Raw genomic sequence first — 7,097 nt, forward strand, 5'->3', positions numbered from 1 at the left:
CCCAAAGATTCAATTTTTGTAAATTTGTATACTCCTCCAATTAAGGAACTTTTGTATTTAACTAGATTTTGGTGAGGGTGAAAAAAAAACATTCAGGCAAATTATACAGCAGAGCAAAGCATAAAAAAAAAATTCAAAAAAATTTAATTTTTGATAAACAGGTGTAGATTTTTTATTAAAAGTATTCAATTTTTTGTAAATAGAAATGAATTTTTTTTGAAATTTTTTTCCAAAAGTTTTTAGTGAATAGCTATGGATTTTAGAAGTTTTTATCTAAATAATTTAATGCTTAAAATTATTTTTCTAAAAATTATTATTTTTTTGTGAACAGTGCGGACTTTTAAGATTTGTATTAAAAATTCAATTTTTTGTAAATAGCTTTGGATTTTTGAAATTATTTATTTTAAATTTTAATTTGTTGATTTTTTACAAAAAAAAAATCCACAAACCAAGCCCCCCTCACAAATATAATCCCGTGGACGCCTCTGAATAGTATCAATCTTAAATCATAATAATGTATTAAAACATTACATTCAAAGTTAATAATTGTAAGGTATATTTATTACAGAAAGTATTGCACAGAGACAACAAGATGCACGAATGAGTGATGAAGATAAAAGCTGACAAAAAGATGTCAAATTTATTTGTTTTTCCTACAATAATAATGGGGGAAATAATTTAACCCTTATTTTTGAGTAAAAGTTTTACATACTCAAAAATTCATAGCTATTTACTGAAAATTAAATTTTGTGGAAAAAAAATTCAAAAGTCCACATCTGTTCACAAAAAAAAAATTGGAAAAGTTCACAAATATTAAATTTTTTCAAAAACAATTTCAAAAATTCACAAAAGAAAAAAAAGAATAATTTTGTCTTTGTGTTGATGGTCAATAACAGATATATTTTAAATTTATGATTTTAAACATGCCTATTTATGCAAAGGTTTAAAATTTTAATTTAATTATATCATACGTACTAGTGTTGAGACTCGGTCCAGCACCGATTTCTTTTTTTTTTTGGGGGGGGGGTCGGCCTTAAGTGATTTTTTCTGATCAGGACCGATTTTTCGGTCTCACTTTGTAGATCGATTCTGATTCAGTCTCACTTTATGGACCGATTTTTTTCGGTCTCATATATTATGAAAGGCCATTTTTTTTCTAGATCAACTACCATTCATTTTTTCCAAAAAATCACAAAAGTACACGATAAGTTCTAGAACAAATACTGTATATATATAAGAGCGGCGGGATCAAAATTAATCCGAGCTATCTCTGTTTCAACTTCGTATAACGTCATTGTACTTGAAAAAACATACATCTCATGTTATAAACAATTTATCTGTAAAATCGGTCTAGAGCGATTTTCTTGGGACCAAACTAGACCTAATTTTTCCGTTGGATCGATGTAGACCGAACTTGTATATGAGACCGGTCCAGACTGAGCTTTTTTGTTGGACCGAACTAACTTGGTACAAGAAAAAATATTACCGCATGATGTTTGATATTAGGTACGTATTAGTGTTGGATTTCGGTCTGGAAATCCTAGACCGGTAAGGTTATATTTTAGAAAGATTTTCTTCCTTTAATTTTTTCCGTCGATCAGTATTGGTAGTTTTAAACATACAAAAAGGCGTACACATTAGTAACTGAAGAAGATTTAAAGTTGGCGAGACCATCTGGAGTCTTGATAGATGGATGCATCTCATCATCACCACTACTGATGTTAGGTCCAACCTTTTACATAAATGGAAGATTCGGCAATTTGGGACAAAATTATTTTTCCTTCGGTGCAATATTATTTCGTGGTTATTTTTTAGTCAAGTTTGCGCCAAATTTATACTTCCTCTAATTGGTTGCTTTTGGCTCTCTCATATTAATTATATTATAAATTCATGTAATGTAATCATAGACCTGATTTTAAACTATACACAGGAGTATTTTACCTCATAAAAGAGAGCCTAATAAAGGAGAATTTTGCCAGGTAGATTTTTCCTTGAAAAAAATAATCAAATAATCATGAAAAGCTTTTGTGTAATCTAACTAGAACCCAAGTTTTCTATATTGATTTCATACCAGTTTAGAAAATTAAGCCATTTTCACAGAAAAAAGTGCAAAATGAGCAGTCTTTGAGCGATTGCACACAAATCCTAAGTCTAGCTTATAGAAATACATTGTATAAGAGGCTTTCAGGGCTTTGGGGGATGTTTTGGAGGTTTTCCATGTTGTATATTGAGATAACCTGAATTTAAATTTCATGATGAATAATATTTGTATTTATCGGCATAACATTCAAATGCAGCTTCTTTAATATACAATAAATTATTAACAATTTCGGAAAATGTTGATATTATTATTTAAACAATACATACATAATGCTTTATAAACGTATTTTAACACAGTTTGTGATCAGATGTGAAAAAGTTCAAACGGGTAACTGGGACTAAACCTTTTATATTATTTAAAAGAAGAATGAATTAAATAAATGGATCATAACATGAGTAAATTACTACCATGGTTAATAGTTAACAATGGGATGGGCATTCAACAATGCGTGATCTGCAGGAAGTTGCTTACAAACAAAAGTTCTTTAAAAATTAATTTGAATAATGAACAAGTACCTGACCAACGACGTTTCAAAGGCGAGAACAATTATTACTTTTACAAAGAAGAAAACTGAATCGTTCGAAGGACAGCTACGATGTAGATGTCGTCTCTGCACGTTGTTTAGATGAAATCAACATAAGATGTGGGTGGGAACTTCTCATCAAACTGGCGGATTGGAAGTCTGCAGATATCATGTTGAGAAAGACATCGCCGGGATTTTGACAATTTATTCACCTCTAAACATCATATAATATTAATAATTAGGATTCAAAAATTTAAATCAAGGGCAAATTTTGTGTAAAATTATATAATCTTTTATTATAATTTATAATTAAATTCAAAAAAGTTGTAGAATGAATATTTTGCCACTTTTCAATACTAAATGACTCGAGTTCTTGGATATTTTTGGGTTTTCTGGCATGAACTCGTTTTTTTTTAACTTAATTTTCTATTGGATTGAGGTCTGGATTGAAAGAAGGCCAGTCCAAAACCATAATCTTACTCCTTTGAAGACATGAGAATACAAATTTGCTGGAACGCTTTGGGTCATTGTCCTGTTGGAATAATATCTTAGGACCAAGTTTAATTTTTTTACGGAGGATTTCAAATTTTCATCTGAAATATTTACATAATCGTCATGTCCCGTAAAAGGAAGATCGAGGCAATTGAAGAAAGATACTTATAATTTGATCATCCATCTCAAGAGATGTACGAATTCGGATTCTGAATTCCACGAGGGACAACGGGAGAATAATTCATTCAAAGGAAAATACCATACCTAATAAGCGAGTAGAGTTGAATAGATTTATGGTTCTTTTTAGAGACGACAGTCACTTTTTGATTTATAGCTCAACCCCCTATCTAGTCTCCTTAAGCTACCAAAACTTTTTTTTTTGTGGATATAGAATAAGACCCCCTTATATGACCCCCCGCCCCCTCCCGAAAATTGCCACCCCCGTGTTAGCCTGACCAGATTAAAAAATAGGCACCCATGTAAAGTTTCAGCCTCCTATGCTCAACGATGGGACTCCCAATAAAGGAAACACACACGCAAAACTGTATTTTATTCCTAAATATACCGATTAATAATAAAATTGTAAAATAAAATTACGTATGTGAAATTTTTATAGGTGTTTGAGAACATTATCTATGTTCCCAATGAGATAACTCATCTTTTTAATCCCAAAAAAATCAAATTTTCATTATTTTTTTAGTCATTAGTTTACATTAAATAAAAGTTATTTCTATATACATATTTTTGTGAATATTATTATTTACAAGAAAAAATATTTTGTCCCCAAATAAATTTGAAAATTTAAATGTCTATCAGTGATAATGACGGAATAAAAATTCCTTTATCGTATTCAGTGTCAATGATTTTCAGGAAATATACTATTTGTTTGGAAATATAATTAATGGAAATATTCTTGTATACTTTTTTGTACAATATATAATTTTCTTGAATATAGGTCTGTTGTTATTAATTCCTGAAAATATTACATAAGACACACATAGAAAATTAAGCACTTATGCTACTTTTTATAGACTTCAAGGCCTTGTAACCACGTCAGAATCCTGGAACGGAACAATTATTCACCATATCGATGGATTTCAATCCAAGCCACTTATGAATAGAATTGTGCAGTTTGTAACATAAAAAAATAGCACGAGGAGAAGGCGAGATCTATCCATATGATATTTAGACTCTTGTTAATATTAGCAGCCTATTAGAGGATCATTTCGGGAGGATTGATAAATATTTACTGCTACAAAAAGACGAACATTCTTTATATAAAATAACATTAGTGCAGAGAAAATAGTGTCATTATATTTAAATTCATATATTTTTATTTTATTATACATTTTTAAAACAATTTACACCAAAGATGGGAGAGAATTTTTCTTTTTGCGGGAGATGTTAACACCCCCACGACTTATTCAATAATGAACAAAGAAAAAAGAAAGAGCGCACCCATTAACCGTTTTTTTTTTCTTTTCTAATCGGTCAACTTAGTTATTTCTTTATATTGATCCGTTCTTCACTTATGAATAAAATTTAAACCAATGAGAGAAGCCTTACAACACAAATCTCATATTTTTACTACATGACTAGATATTTAAAAGTTTGTAATTGTAAATTAGTGTCAATGGTTATCAAATATTAAATATATTATTAGACTAAACAATTAAGGCAAAATAAATATAGGAGTTTAAATCAAGGAGGTACAAAAATGAAAACATAAGTAGCTACATTACACCATTATTCACAATTGATAAATTAGAAAAAAAAAAAATTCTTGGCCTGACGGCATAGCTTTATTTACAACACATTTTATAATTTATAAAACAAATTTTAGAGCATACATCGATACATATTTGAAATTGAACCAATGTAGAACAGTTAAAAACACAGTAAAAAATTCGAACACAAAAATATAAATCATTTAAAAGAGAAAACAAAAATATAATAAGTCATCGTAGTACCTTTAACACTTTGCTATACAATTCGATAGATAGGATAACACCTCGGAGGTTTATGTCTCCTTGGGCCCTCTTTGTATAGTATACATAATTTTATGTGCCTTTGTTATGATGGTGTTAATAAATTATTATTCTTTTCCAATATAATAACCTAAAAACTCAACACCCCCGGTCTTGACCTTAAATTAAATCTAACAAAAACTGAGTAACTCTCACATACAGATGCTTCAATATCTCACACTGCCAAAAGAGATGATCCGTCGTTTCACTAACTAAATTGCAAAAAGGACAAAATCCCCTCCGATCGTTATAAAACTTTGAATCCACCTCCAGTGTTCCTGAAAGTAGGCGATACTTAAACCATTTTTCAGCCGCTCACAAATACTTATTTTTTATAGCTTTAATGCTACCGGCCGCATCCTTTTTATTTCTCTCCTTTCCTGGTATGTAATAAGAGGGCACATGGTTTACTTTTTAAGACATCTTTTATTTTCAGAAGTAGACATCAAAAAAGATCTCATCGGGAAAGGTACTAAAGGTCTTTGGACACCTCTGAATTTTCTGTATTTTGCACGAGTATGATGTTCCGCCATCTTATTTATTAGCGGGTTAGAACCCAGGACATCTGCTGCGATTTTGCAGATATTGTTTCCGCTTCCGTGAGGCTCAGACGTTCTTTGATGGGTAGCTCCCAACCATCATTTGGGTCACATCATTCACTACTTTCCATGGATCTTTCATAAGCTTAGAATACGAAGCGAGTAATTGCTATATATTCTCCCCTAACTTGCACAAAGATTTTCTAACAAATAGAAATATTTTTCCTCGAAGACAATTTTGAAGGTTTCGCACCAAAACTCTTCACTGTCCCACATTTTCCTTAATCAATAAAAATTCAAAACCTTCCTCATCTCTGAGATACTCAATACAGATAAACCTCCTGTATTTATTGGTCCGTGCAGCCTCTCAAATGAAATTTTAGAAATTAGAAAATAATATTAATTGTTTATATCATATTAATAGACATTAAAGGTACTAGATATGTCATTTAATGTTATGGAATACTGAAATTTTCCGTTGTTTTTATACAGTTTAGATGCATTGTAATCATTTAGTATGATTGGTAATTTATTTATTGAATATTGATGTAGATATCCTAAATCCTGAATATAATCATATTCAAATGTGGTGACAAGTTATGAAGTAATTCAGAAAATGACTCCCGACAGACTAACTTTTGAAATTTTTAGAAATAAATTTTTATTTTCTAGTATAAGTCTATTGAAGTCATGATATCACTTATTATAAATTATATCTTCATCACGCAAGAGAAAGAAAGGAGAACCAAATTATCTTCATAGTCTAGGATAGTCTTCTACTTTTTTTCCAATGAGAATTGAGACTCACAAGTAATAAGAGATTCGGAAGTGGGGCTTGATGTGTCTTGAATTACAATAATAATACAGTTCAACTAAAATTCTGAACTTTAAATTAAAGAAAAAGAGCCTTCTCAAAAACGCTCCGTGATGGTTATCAATTTGGATCCGAACCAAAACAATATTTCAAGGATAAAACTCATTTTTGAAATGATCATATAAAAAAGTCCATATATTTGCGTGCCATGGCTAGAAACAGAAGAAAAGTAGAGGAAAGAGAGAGAAAATAAAAAGTGGAGGCGGTAGAACATAAACAGTGTCGAATGAATCCCTCATGAAAATAGGATCCCGAATTCAGGATCGGTGTTCATCAATGGAGAAGTGTCCATGTGTCATTTTGTGTCTAAGGAACTTGAAATAAAGAACAATTCCAAAATGAGTTTTATGATTGAAATATTGACGTGGTTTGATCTCAAATTGACAACGATATAGAGCGTTTTTGTGAAAGTTTTTTTTTTTTTTTTTTAATTTATCTTCAGACTTTCACCTATCAAATGAAATACTTTTAAGCTTTCTGAATATATTTATATTGAAGCTATGAGCCTCTGAATAAAAAAGCACCTATTTTCAACTTTAAA

Source organism: Lepeophtheirus salmonis, chromosome 7 (genome assembly GCF_016086655.4).
Source record: "Lepeophtheirus salmonis chromosome 7, UVic_Lsal_1.4, whole genome shotgun sequence".
In the NCBI taxonomy this organism is placed as follows: Eukaryota; Metazoa; Arthropoda; class Copepoda; order Siphonostomatoida; family Caligidae; genus Lepeophtheirus; species Lepeophtheirus salmonis.